This window comes from Chiloscyllium plagiosum, chromosome 9, assembly GCF_004010195.1.
Source record: "Chiloscyllium plagiosum isolate BGI_BamShark_2017 chromosome 9, ASM401019v2, whole genome shotgun sequence".
NCBI lineage: Eukaryota > Metazoa > Chordata > Chondrichthyes > Orectolobiformes > Hemiscylliidae > Chiloscyllium > Chiloscyllium plagiosum.
This window is the reverse complement of record NC_057718.1, coordinates 34,563,637-34,578,371: the sequence shown is the minus strand read 5'-3', so window position 1 is coordinate 34,578,371 and position 14,735 is coordinate 34,563,637. Positions and strand designations below refer to the sequence as shown.

At 39.4% G+C, this 14,735-nt stretch overlaps 1 long non-coding RNA gene across 2 annotated transcripts; it reads left to right on the top strand.

The window, feature by feature from the left end:
• Positions 1-2,913: 2,913 nt before the first annotated feature.
• Positions 2,914-10,424, top strand: LOC122552764. Of its 2 annotated transcripts, XR_006312487.1 has the most exons (4): positions 2,914-3,142; positions 4,115-4,181; positions 6,072-6,129; positions 6,437-7,048. It is a non-coding gene; the product is annotated as an uncharacterized LOC122552764 (long non-coding RNA). The 2 variants fall into 2 exon arrangements; XR_006312486.1 differs by lacking the exons at positions 6,072-6,129; positions 6,437-7,048 and adding an exon at positions 9,661-10,424.
• Positions 10,425-14,735: the final 4,311 nt, after the last annotated feature.

The following is a 14,735-nucleotide window of genomic DNA, read 5'->3' as shown; positions in this document are numbered from 1 at the left end:
ATCCAAATGCCTTTTAAATGTTGCAATTGTACCAGCCTCCACCACTTCCTCTGGCAGACCATTCCATTCACACACCAACCTCTGCAGAAAAGAGTTGCCCTTTAAGTCCCTTTTATATCTTTCCCCTCTCACCCTAGATCTATGCCCTTTAGTTCTGGACTCAACCAATCTAGGGAAAAGACTTTGTCTATTTATCCTATCCATGCCCCTCATGATTTTATAAAACTCTATGAGGTCATCCCTCAGCCTCCAGCACTCCAGGGAAAGCAGCCCTAGCCTATTCAGCTGTAGCTCAAATCCTCCAACTCTGGTAACATCCTTGTAAATCTTTTCAGAACCCTTTCAAGTTTCACAACATCCTTCCATAGGAAGGAGACCAGAATTGCACACAACATTCCAAAAGTGGCCTAACCAATATCCTGTTCAACCGCGACATGACCTCCCAGCTCCAATACTCAATACTCTGACCAATAAAGGAAAGCACACTAAACACCTTTTTCACTATACTGTCTACCTGCAACTCTACTTTCAATGAATTATGAACCTGCACTGAAGGTCTCTTTGTTCAGCAACACTCTCGAGGACCTTACCATTAAGTGTATAAGTCCTGCTAAGATTTGCTTTCCCAAAATGTAGCACCTCGCATTTATCTGAATTAAACTCCATCTGCCACTTCTCAACCCATTGGCTCATCTGATCAAGATCCTGTTGTAATCTGAGGTAACCTCCTTCGCTGTCCATTGCACCTCTAATTTTGGTGTCATATGCAAATTACTAACTATACCTTTTATGTTCACATCCAAATCATTTATATAAATGAAGAAAAATAGTGGACCCAGCACCGATCCATGTGGTACTCCACTGGTCACAGGCCTCCAGTCTGAAAAATAACCCTCCACCACCACCTTTGGTCTTCAACCTTTGAGCCAGTTCTGTATCCAAATGGCTAGTTCTCCCTGTATTCCGTGAGATCTAACCTTGCTAACCAGTCTCTCATGGGGATACTTGTTGAATGCCTTACTGAAGTCCATATCGATCATGTCAACCATTCTGCCCTCATCAATCCTCTTTGTTGCTTCCTCAAATAACTCAATCAAGTTTGTGAGACATGATTTCCCATGCACAAAGCCATGTTGACTATCCCTCATCAGTCCTTGCCTTTCCAAATACATGTACATCCTGTCCCTCATGATTCCCTCCAACAACTTGCCCACCACCGATGTCAGGCTCACTGGTCTATAGTTCCCTGGCTTGTCCTTACCACCTTTCTTAAATAGTGCTACCATGTTCGCCAACCTCCAGTCTTCCGGCATCTCACCTGTGACTATCGATGATACAAGCTCTGTTGAGTTGTCCTCACATTTCTAAAGATCTAAAATATTTAGTATCTTTGCTCCCCTACATATTTTGAACTTTTACAATTTAGTCTATTTGTCCACTCATTCTCCATCTCAAAATCCATGACCCCAATCCACTAACCCATCTATATCTTTCTGAAGTCGCATACAATTATTTTCAAAACGAGCCACAGTCCCAACTTAAAATACTTAGGTACTACATTTTTCAAAAGCTGACAAGGTCCTGAAGCAATCTCTTACAACACTGATGAGTTCAAAGGTCAGATGGTCTATAAATCTGGACTAGTTTATTTTCTCCAACCAAAGGCCCAGCAGCACTCAAACATCATTGTATAACTAAGGTCAGTATTTTCAAATCTTGATTGTACTCATCATTAATGATACCATATATTTGGAAGAGAGTAATTATTTATATTCCTCCTCAGTTTTCCTACTCCCCTTTTGAACATGAGCATTCAGGTTGCTGTAAAGTTGTACAACTGTTGTTGCTTTGACTCTAACCCAAACAATTTGCTACTCTTCATAGATCTAGACAACGAGGGTTTGTTGTGCAGCTGTTTGGGCATTTAGAAAGCTGTGGTTTCCACTGGCTACATCAGGAGCTGAAATCTTGATTAAACTTTTCATTCTTGATCTCAAGATTGCTGAGCTAAGTTGTAATGCATTCTACTTCTGCCCAGCTGAGAATAGCTAACTCAGCACAGAGTGCGTTCACTGATTTCAACCAGGACAGAAATGGCGGTTTATTACATTTCTGTATTTTAAAACAGTTTTGCCAGTACATTACACAATGGGAATTGTCTTTAATACTATAGTGCCTAAGGCCTTACAGAACACTGACAATAACAGCAACAGCTACAACTTGCTATACAGTTCTTCTAATAGAGTAAAATGTTGCCTTTTAGGGGACAAACATTGACCAAAGCAATCAGGGTTTCTATGTTTTTACAGGGCCTCTGTCACAGGATTATTTTACATTATAAATTGTAGAGAAGAATAATTCTCTCCTGATCATAGAATATATGCTTCACTGTTCAAAACATTCACTGGACATGGCACCAGCAATTGAGGTTTAGTAATGCTTAAATGTTTTACAGAAGCAGTTAAGTGCGAGTCTGCAATGTTGTTTACTAGCAGCTCACAGGCTAGATCAGGTAAAGCTTCTTTAAATTGTAAATCCCCTTCCTCTCATTACAGTGGGCTTGTGGTGCCAGGATTACCCATGGTGCAAGCACTCAAGAGAAGTAAAAGTGCTTTTCTTCATGTGTGGGGCTTCTGGTGCTGCAGGGGGCCACCGTGCTTCACTGAACTACAGCAGCCCTGGGACTGGGATTAGATTCACTATTTCACATGCAGGCCACAACAGGGCTTGCAAGAAGTTTCAAAAGACATCCACTATCCCACAGCATTCACAAACTCAACCTCATATCTCATTTGCATGATTGTATATAAACATCCAAATACACATAGATCCGTGTAGCAATACAAGTGATTGCACATTAATACATAATTATATGCTGCTGCACATGACATATTAACATCCTGTGCAGGCACACTGTGAGCAGACATGTTCAAATGAACAAACTTGCACTGCTGTGAAATATTACCTGTCCTCTGGATATGTCAAAGGATTTTTATGGGAATGAACTATTTCTGATGTATAATCATTGGCGTTTTGTGGGCAAATATATAAAATTCTATTATCTCAATTACTTTTATGGAAGTATTCTTTACCAAACCCTTTCTTCATAGGTACGCTTGCACATCTTCCTCTTCTTTTAAAAGTAAGTTGATACTTTTCTAATGTACAGTTCTAAATGTTGTCCAACTAGCTATTAATCCTGTTTTTTAACCTTGATACTGAGCGCTGGCAGCTATTCAATTGCCTGGAGCATCTGGCCTTGCCAAATGGACATACATTTCCTCACTAACACCCCACCCTTAACCCCGATGCACACTCTTCCTGGCATTGATCACAGTGTGGTGATCACAAGTAATTTTCACAAGGGCTATGGTGCCAATTGTAGTTCATATTGCAGTTCCAGCTAAGATTCAGCTCTTTCAATACAGACGAGGAACAGAAAATTATGGTACGTTCTTGGAACTAAAAGAAATGACTATGGAAAGTGAAAAGCTGAAATATGGGCAAAAATGCTGACAAACCTGTCAGATGAAGCAGTACCTATGGAGAGAAAGTTTGAGTTCTGATTAAAGACTGAATAAAGGTAATTGACTTGAAACATCTGTTTCTCCAAATACTGTTTGACCCTCTGGGTTTTTCTAGCTATTTTTGTTCTTTTTTTTAGATTAGATTAGATTAGATTAGATTAGATTACTTACAGTGTGGAAACAGGCCCTTCGGCCCAACAAGTCCACACCGCCCCGCCGAAGCGCAACCCACCCATACCTCTACATTTACCCCTTACCTAACACTACGGGCAATTTAGCATGGCCAATTCACCTGACCTGCACATCTTTGGACTGTGGGAGGAAACCAGAGCACCCGGAGGAAACCCACGCAGACACGGGGAGAAATGTGCAAACTCCACACAGTCAGTCGCCTGAGGCGGGAATTGAATCCAGGTCTCTGGCGCTGTGAGGCAGCAGTGCTAACCACTGTGCCACCGTGCCGTCCCTTATCTTCTAAGAACCTATACCTCAACTGCTATTGCCCTAACTAGCTGAGTCAAAACGGTACAGCATTAATCAACTCTTTTTGTTGGGAGAAATAAAACTTGCTATGTCTTGTATTACAGCAATGACTGCACAGAGAAGAAAAAACATCTTGCTCGTAATGCACTTTGGGACATGAAGTCACAAAAGGTACAACTTTAAACCCTCTTTTTTCTTTAAATATTTGCTGCTGTATTTTCTATTGTAAGTAGTCAGTCTTTGCAAAAACAGTGTTGGCAAGCCATTTTATTGTATGGGGAGGTTGCAAAGGCACAGTGGTGTCACTCAAGCAACAAGAGACGATCCAGTTTCATATAACTGAAAAAAATAAGTTTCAACTTATTCACTACCTTCATGTTCTTTGAAATAAAGAGAATTGCCAAAACTTTATTCTTGCAAAAGTACTTTCAAGACCTATATAGCTCCCCTTTTAATTTTTACAGTTCAGCACAGAGTTTACCCATCACTCTTGCATCTTTGACTGTACTCGATAAAGAGAAGTGCAAAACAGAGTAAGCAAAACACTCTCCTTAAACTGCCTGCAAAAGCGCGTTTTTAATCAGTGGTAGAAAGTGATAAAGATGTTCCTGTTATGAGATTAGAGATTTACTGATGAGGCACTCAAGACAGAGCTTGCGATCTTAGGCCAAGCTCAAGTATTTTATAACCAGCAGAGGCAAAAAGATAATGGCAAAATTCTTTTTCAAATGTACCATTGAAGTATATTAGCATGAAGCCACTCTAGTCAGGAACCATCTGTGCCTTTTATTTTAGTATTTTATATATAAAGGGCTAAAAAATACTTTATGGATCATTGTATTTGAAAATAGGATCCCCAGCTTTCACAATTTTGGAGCTCTGTTGGTATTTACTCTTCGCAAATCAATCTCCTCCAAGTTCCCACTTTTTTTTCAAAAGTGCAGCTTCAATTCAAAGCCTTCCTGTATTCCTTTGTATGCTTGCTTTTGTTGGTATTCAATGAACTAACAGATTGAGAAGACAATAAAATACTAAAGGAGACAAAGCTTTACAATGCCGCTCCATTTCTCCACCCCCTTGCATTCTGTGCCTCATCCAGAAAGTCGCTCTTGAATATAGTCACATCACAACATTGCGCTACAGCAGCAACATAATGCTTTGTTTTCAGATGGTGTTTCCCTCCAGACTAGTTCTCAGGCTGAAATAGGATAGGAACATGTTTGAGTGAAAAATAGAATTTAAAAGAAAACTTTTTTTGTTGGATTTCTGTTCATTTTTAAACAGAAAAATTTGTGTGAAGCCAATCTCTGCATACATAAGTTCTGAAAGGAACTATATAAGGAATGCTAAGTGACCCTCAATCCTAAGGTCAAACCTTCATGTCACTGTTAATACCCTTTGACCCTCATTATAATCAAGGAAAAAAAAATCCCTGTCATTTGAGACAATTCAGTGGGGTTTCAGAAAAATAGCTATTCTGATCATCCTTCAAAACTAATACAGGCAAAAAAAAGTAGTGATTTTTTAAAGGAGTTTTTTTCACTTTTCATACCACTTGTGGAGTTGCTTCCAATCTTAGTTTAAGACCACACATTTCTTTTGAGTCATTTGTGCCAATATTATTAAAATACAAAACAAGTAGCTAAGGTAGATGTTTAATAATCTGGATTACTTTCATTTGTTTAGTCATAAAACAAAGGCATTAGTTATCAATATTTTCAAAGCAAACATCTGATCCTAATTTTGTGCCTGGTTTTAGGCATGGTATATGGTGGGAACTTTCATGTGATGGAAGGTGCAGCCAATGAATATCCAAAAAAAATCCTTTGTGTCTTTGTTCGGAATGCAGCATCCATGCTGTACCTAGTTGGTTATTCTAATGAAAGTGGATCTAAGTAAAACTGTGCAAATCCAGCAGAGTCATACCAGTTTAAAAAAAATGTTTCCACATCCGTATTCCATTTGGGTTTTGCTGTTACATGCACTTTCTCTTCCTATGATATTGCATAATGCAAAATGGTGATTCCCTAATTGATCTTCCTTTCCCATTTATGGTCTCAGCTTGGTTCCTTTCATTGACTATCTGATGAAGACTAAACTCATCAGTGGAGATTACAGGGTAAGAACCAACATCCACCACTGTGTGGCACAGTTCTTTAGCAGATTAACTGATTAGAGTAGCAGATTGAATAAAAATTATCCTTTTTAAAACAGTTTTTCCAAATGTAACTGTGTCACAGAAGAGTTCTACTGCAAATTATCCTTTAAGTCAAAATATTTCTGTTGACTATTGCAACAGATTTTGAAATAATTGTTGTTGATGTTACTTTTATAAATAAATAGATGATACTTCTTTGTGTTTTCTTTTCACTTACCCAATTCTCTGGCCTATTCTTAAGAACTGACATGTCAATTTCTGCTTGCAGTGCTACCTTCAACAGTGCATTCAGACACATCAACATTGTTATGAAAAAAGTTTCTCCTTTGTCTTTCTGAACATAACGTTTCCATTAACAACGAAGGACATATCAAGTTGTTTACTGCATGCGTATTTTTTTGGCTGGATGTAATCCCCTAGTGTTTAATCCTCTTCCAAACCAGATATTTATTAAGGTCTTTTCAACTCAGTTGTGCATGTTGAGTTACCCTCATGTTTGGTTAGTCTCTTGATGCTAAGTAGGTCTGCCTGATGCACGATGAGCCTGATTGATGTTTCACAAGCCTCTCTGATGAGTTTTCCCAATGCTTGTCAAGGCTGCTTAATGTTTAGAGAATTTAACTCGTATTTGTGGTGAGTCTGCCCTTTTCAGATGCACCTACTGATGTAAAGGCTGCACTCACAATCACTGTGTCCTACTCCCCCCTTACCCTCTCTACAGCACACACAGATCTGATGTGTTGTGAAATTCAGACTTATTTGTCCTAAAATGCATCCCTGTCTGTCCCACTGTATGATGTGGAGTATCATCTCAGTTGCATGACACTGATCTTTTGCTGTAAATCCTATGTCTTCTGGTCTTGCTCCACAACTACCTGATGAAGGAGCAACTCTCCAAAAGCAAGTGCTTCCAAATAAACCTGTTGGGCTCTAACCTGGTGTTGTGTGATTTTTAACTTTGTCCCAGTTTAGCATTTGCATCACAAGGAAAGATAAAATGTTTTGAGATCCATTCACTTCTTTTGAGAAACCATTTCGAAGACTGAAACAAAGTGTTAAGCAGAGAAGTTGGGAAGGCATGGATGAAGGGGTGGATGTTATTCACCTGTCATGGCCAATAATCTCACTGTAATTCATTTTTGAAACTTGCCATTACTGAGTCGGTCATGGAAATTGCTACTTTCGTTCTGAAAAAAAGCACTTGTAGAGTCACTTGAAAATAGGAGCATGGGAATTTCACGCTTTTTTTGTCTGTGTGTAGAGGAGACCAATGAATAGGGAAATTTCTGAAGAAACCACCATAACCTTTGTTGCAATGATGAGGCAGCAGTGAAAGTTTTTTAATTAGTGCTTTGTGAATGGAGTTTGTTCTTCTCTCTGTGAAGCAGTTTGAACTTGTGCAACTGTAGCTAATTTTGACTCTGAGTAAAACTGCAGGTTCACATCAGTGCTGCCAAAAGCAACACCTCCCCAAAACGCCCTGTTAGCCACCACCCCTGTTCCTGAAGGATCTACTCACACACGGTGTACTCCTGCTAACCAATGCAAATTTTAATATCAGCTTCACTTCAGAACAATTCCCTTTATCCTTTGTGCTGGAACGGACAGGCAAAGCTCCAGTGGTGGAAATTGATTTTGTTAACACAGCACGCTGTCAGAAAATCTCAACTTTTACCGCTCATGTTATAATCAGTCTGCAAGTGTGTCATTAACTTGACCAGGAGAGGGAAGAGAGGCAGGATGAAAGCAAAAGGATGAAGGGGGTGTTGTTGATTTTTCTTTTGCTTTTTGTATAGAGTCAAACAAGGTAGAGTTTTGCTTCCAATCTTAAGGCTTGCTTTAGCTCAAATTGAAAATCTGGTCCAAGTTTCAAAGCAAAAATACTGAATCTTATCCGACGTTGTCACCTTAATCAAAAGTAGATTTGGTGCAAGCAAGGGCCAGAAACACTCCAGCTGACTAAAATTTCAGGCGTGGGCTACTTTCACTCCCAGAAATCATTTAAATTCGTCTGGCATGGTTTACCATCCAATCGTCTGGGGAGCTGGATGCCTGCCTATTTTCAGAGTGCACTTTCAGATAGGGCTCCAGGTTTAAAGTGGAAATGCATCTCTTAAAGGGAAATGATGGTGACTATCACCAAGCTGCTCTGTAATAAACTGCTGTAAGATAATCTTGTTCAGTGACGGATGAATGCTTGAAGAGAATAGGATGTTCATCCCCCTTTGGCCTTTTCTGCTTTTCAGTTAAGTCATGGGCTGATCTGTATCCCAACACACTTACACTGATTCCATATCCCCAAATACACTTTGCTAACATAAATCCATCCACCACGGTCTTAAACTGATCATTAGATCCAGCTTTTGCAGTTTTTTGGGGAAGAAAATTTGAGATTCCCACTGCCCTATGTGCGAAGAACTGTGTTTGCTTACACACAGAAATAATTTCTCTCTAATATTCAGATTAGGCCTTCTTGTTCTAGATTCCCTCATCAGAAAAGAAAAGCTTCTTTGTATCTACAATACTGAACCCTTTTTTCAAAAAAACCTTAATTAAATTAGATCACCCCTCAATCTGGTAAACTCTGGGGAATCAAAACTAAGTTGATGCTATGTGTTCTCCAATTTTGGCTTCTAGTATGATTGCACTCGCTTGGCAATTCTTTGTGCCCTTTCAAAGACCAATTCAGTGTACATCATTCTTAAGATGCTATGTGTAAAACTAAGTGTAGTGCATTAGTTGAGGAATGTGCAATGCTGTATGCAACTAGGGCATCACTTCCTCTTGCATTTCAGATTAAATTAGGTGGTCTTTGTCAAATACTGTAAACTGAGAACTTTGTTTGTATCCCTACTATCTGTTTCCTACCAATAATTAACTTAAACCATAATGTTTCTAACTTATTTTTTAAACCCTTTAAAGTAATGCAGCTGCTTTTTATTTCTCCAAGATTTGTACTTGTACCTTAGATAGCGCCATAAGAGGCAGACATTGTAAAAGTTTTTTCACTGTACGTCTACAATGGAATACATATGACAATAAAGGGCATTCTATTCTAGTTTAGTTCAGTAGCCAGTCAATCTTGCCCTCTCTTTCTGCAAGTGAACATGGCATTCAACACAAAATTCACACAAAGCATTGCACTCCTGTCCAAGCTATGGCAACAAACTCTTCATGGGCTATCAGCACTAGAAATCTGACGCTATGGTCTTCTCTGGACAGGGTCTTTGACTGTTACTCAAATCCTTTCACTTACTTCAGAAGAACAGACATTCAAATAGCTTGATAGCATGAAACCAGACGTCTGTTACTGTGCGGAGGAGAAAGTGAGGATGCAGATGCTGGAGATCAGAGCTGAAAATGTGTTGCTGGAAAAGTGCAGCAGGTCTGGCAGCATCCAAGGAACAGGAGAATCGACGTTTCGGGCATAAGCCCTTGTTACTGTGCCCCTGATTTACAGGCTAACTCTTGTCCCTTTACTCTCTCCTCAAGGTTTATCTCCAGCAGCAAAATCTTTCAGTGCAAGACAACGTGGAAGCGAACAATTCCCCAGATAAGGCATCAGCATCTCTTCCAAGAAGCACCATCAACATTGGCATTTATTATAGGGATGAGCAGATGGTGCTGCAACAGACACTGTTGGACAGGAGAGGGTGTCACCCAGACAGTTGTGCAAGCTATTTGGAGTTGATGACATTCAGAAACATGATTGAAATTGGGAATGAGTTAATCTCCAATGTGTGTGGTATCATCTCATGTTGCATCACCTCTCCTTTTTCTATCTTGGAACATGTGGCAAGCTCCAGAAATTACTCACAGATGTTTATGGAACAGAAGGAGACCATTTGGCCCATCATGTCTATGATGATATGGTTATATTAATCTCATTTTCTACCTTTTTACCAATACCTCCGGAGGCAATGGCAATGCAAGTGATATCTAAATATTGATATTAAAGCGTTTTTGACTCAATCATCCTTTCAGGCAATGAGGTCCAGACTCCCATCAGGCTCCATGATAAATTTTCCTATCTTCTTCTCCTTCTACCTCTTAGCTTAAATCTCTGCTTCCTGGTTATTCATCTCTCTACTAATGGAAGAAGTGCATTCCTGGCACTCTGTATATGCTCCGCATGATCTTATACATCTGTATTAGGTCCCCTCTTGACCATCACTGTTCTAAGAGTAACAAACATTATTCACAAGGAAGGACTTGATGTCTCTTCGCAGTTAACAGGAATACTCAGGTCACTAGAAGCTCTGTTCTATCTGATCCAGGCTCTGTTCTATCAACTGATCCCTGGCCTGTCTGTCTAGAAGACATTTTGTATCCTTTTCTTCTTCCCTCACCTGACTCTCCGTCTTGTCCTGGCCCCTCCAACTGCCATCCTCTCTCGCTATTCTGTTTATGATATACTGGATGGGAAATATTGTAGTGAGCTCCCGGACCTTTACAGGTTCTTAGGTTTTTCTTATGTTTCAAGAAGGAAGGAATTGTCACAGGTTGGATCAGTTTGGCAGATTGAAGGTGATATGACAGCTACCTGTGGACTTAAATTATTTTTCCCAATGGGAAATTCTGAGTAATTATCTTTCTGACCAACTAATACTTTCATGACGACATGATACTGTCTAGGATGCCCTAGATATAAGGGGAACCCAATCCTCTCAGAGTTTTCTCAATTTACATGTTGGCATCCACATGAGCTGTCATATATTAGACTCCTTTACCCATTGGGCAACAGTGGCTTGTTTGATGTAGATGTGCATTGCAAACTGGCCTGGGTATTCATACTTACTGAATTGGATGATTAAGTAAAACTTTAACAGCAAATTGTTCAGCATGGTTACCTGGGTCAAAAGACTGCAGGTCTATTCTGTGGCAGGAGGCTGCAGAGGCTTTACAGTGAAGTGGGACCTCCCTAATGCAGTTCTCCATGCCAGGGCACGTGACATTTCACCAAAAGTTCTGTGAGCTGATTTAAACTTCTTTATGAGCTAACACCCTCACCTGCTATTCTCTGACAGGCTCACTTATTGCATACCCCATTATTGAGGCAAGTGCTGCTCCCCTTCATCCAGTGGATCTTCCATCCAAAGCTGTAGCAAAATTGTCACTATAATAAGCTGTGAGAATTTAGATTGAATAGGGCAAGGAAAAATCAAGAAAGTGTGAAGCTTAAAAATCCTTTGGAATTCCACAAAGCACAATGTCACCCTGTTATGCATCAGTGACTTCAAGAGTACCAGTTCCTTCTAACTCTTCTGTCTTTCAATCTCCCACTCCTTGTTTAAGGCTCTTCATTATCAAGAATATTAACATTGAGCCTCATAGCTCCTTTGGTGCAATTTCATCTTTATGATGTTTCTGTTGAAAGAAACTACATATGAATGCTGCTGCATTAAAATCAGACATAAGTTGACCTTCAGATCACAAAATACATATGGATAAGGAAGGTCATTTGTCCTACTCTAGCATTGATACACAAAGAAACTAGTCTCCCATCAAGGCACCCAGCTGTTTCTTAAATTATTTCAGTATTTTCCTTCCCATCATTTCCCAGGAGCTGTGGGTCATGGCATTTTCTGGGAATAATTTTGCTAATGACTGAATTTTCAAATCTCCTAATACAAGTGCTTTATGTAACATATATGGACATATCTATGTTAGATTTTTTTATATATATATACAGCATGGATTTATGTGCATACTTTTCAATGAAGCACTGGCAATTAAAAGAAAAATTCAAATATTTTTCTTAAGTAGTGAGTACAAGCGACTTATACATAATTATTTTGGTACTTCAAAAACACTGGCAGCAATAGCAGGCTAAGACTCTACTACTAACAAGTACTTTTATTTTAAATGGGTAGCAAGATTACATGAAAGTGAAATATAATGCATTACGTAAGTAAATATATCTGCTCAGGGACATTTTATGAATATATTACCACTTGCAAATTCCAAAATCCCAATTAATTGAATTGTATTGCCCTTCTGTGGAACAAAGTCTGCATTCAAGAAATGAAAATAACAATTTCATAACCTACAGTACATCTTTATTCTCTATCGGAAAACACTTGATCAAGCAGAGACAACTTTAAAAATATTACAGAAAGAAAATTCAGTCACGTACACCTCAGCTCAGGTCAAAGGTCACGATGTGGTTTGCTGTCCCAGAACACATTCTAAATAAGAACCAGCTTTTTGAACACAACTGCAGGAGAGTCCAATCAGGTACATCTCAGCTCGCATCAAAGGCCATTATGTAATTTCCTGTGCCGGAACACTTTCCAAATGAGAACCAGGTTGGGAACACTACGGTTAAAAAAAAATAATCAGGCACAGCTGAGCTAATTTAAAAGGAGAACATTTGGATGAGTGGCATAACGTTCACTGTTCACCAAGCAAAGAGTTATTTATTGTCTTCAGCCCAGTTGGTTTCTGGCTTGGATGACAAGGCCTAGATCAACATATTTAAATTCACTGCTAACAATATTCACAGTTGGATCAGCCATTGTGTTAGTCATGGCTCTGTTAAGTACTTTCAATATTGCTTCACAAATTTCCAACTTGAATTATGTTCTTTTCTATGTGATAGAGAAGGGAACTCTATCCCTGGTACTTAAATACTAAAAAGCGATGATGTTAGGAGGTGTGGAATTGTATTATTATTTCAATATTGCTTCACAAATTTCCACAACGATGAGGCCAAACTCAAGGCCGACACATCCAGTGCAGCTCTGATAGAGTGCTGTGTTGTTGGAAGTAGAGTTTGTTTTTCAGATGATACAGTTACCAAGACCGCACTACCCCCACCTCCTGCTTCCAGCTCCCCCCCCCCCCCCACCAACCTCCTGCTTAAATGCTTGGAAATCTTCACCTCTCCCACTTCACCACCCTGCCCGCGCCTCTCCCTTTATCTGCAGCTCCCCATCACACCCACCCCCAGTCCTGAAGAAGGGCTACACCCAAAGCATTGACCTCTACACCTCCTGATGCTGCCTGCCTTGCTGTGTTCTTCCAGCCTCCTGCCTGTCTACTTTGGAAAAGATCCATGGCACCATTTCAAAAAAACAGTGAGAGTGATATCTTTGGTGTGATTTCTTTATCCCTCACCCAAAGTGACCACAGAACAAATTGTCTGGATCATTATTATATTTCTGTTTGTGGGAGTTTGCTGTATGAAAATTGGTTGCTGTATTAAAGCAGTAAATATGTTTCAAAAGCATGTCATTGTGTAATGATACCAGCTAATGGGCAAGTCAGACTGAAATCTGGCTTAATATATCATACTCGATGTTTTGAAAAACAAAGAGGTAGTTTCTTACTAAAACACAAGCATGTGATGCTGCAGATTTGATTTTAATAATAAAACATGAGTTTATTGAGTAAAGAAACTAAAATAAAAAGAATAAACCAAGTTTATATAAACCAACATATAACACAATTCCATGCATCCGAACATCATCACTTTACAGTATTTAAATATCAGAGATAGAATTCTCTTCTCTATCACATGTATAAGAACATAAGAGCAGGAGTAGGCCATCTGATCCCTGGCCATCTGATTCCTTGAGCCTGCTCTGCCATTCAATAAGAACATGGCTGATCTTTTTGAGGCCTCAGCTCCACTTACCTGCCCGCTCAGAGTAACCCTTAATTCCTTTATTGTTCAAAAATATACTATCGTTACTTTAAAACCATTCAACAAGATGGTCTTAACCACTTCACTGGGCAAGTAATTCCACAGATTCACAACCCTATAGGTTTGAATTTTTCCTGTTTCTTTAACTTTCCAGTCTTGATAATTTGGTAGGCTCTTCCTTGATTATTCACACAAATAAGCTTGGATTTTCTCAACTTCAAATAATTGCTCAGGCTCCTAACTAAACACTTGGAATTTTCAAACTAAACTCTTACGATGAAGTAACCTATTTCCTAACTGTTTTAAAATGTCTCCTTTCTTCAGGATGAACTATGTTCCTCCATCGACTTCTGACTAGGATTTATGTGAACAGCAACCAAAACCTTTCCAAACTATGGCAGTTCTGAGCTAAGTAGAAATAATCAATTCCTTCTTTTTCAAAGGAAATGCTTTTGATGTTAACTTCTGCCTTATTGTAAAATGCACACAATGCAAGCAAATTCTCTTTACCACTCCAGAAACTCTCTCTCTTATGTTGGCTTTATAAAAAAAAAGTGGATCCAAAAATATGACATAAAACAAACTAAAACACACATGTCACTGGGTCAAAAGCCAGATTTGCTAACAATACAAAGACAGAGAGGAAAGCAGTGCAGGTGGTATGGGCATTTGAGCTGTTGTATAGTTTCAAGTGGAGACTCCGTCGCCTTTCCACTTCCATGCTGATTAAGCATGTAGTGGGAAGGTCCATTGACCACTTAACTACACACCATCAATTTGAGATCCCTAGGCCATCTTTCTGCTGCTGTACAGACTATTGCCAAGCAGGTAACATGTAGCGTGGGGTTGCTTGTGGTCTCCCAATGGGATCTCTCACTCAAAGATATGTAGTGCCTAATTAAGAAACCCTGAGTAGGAA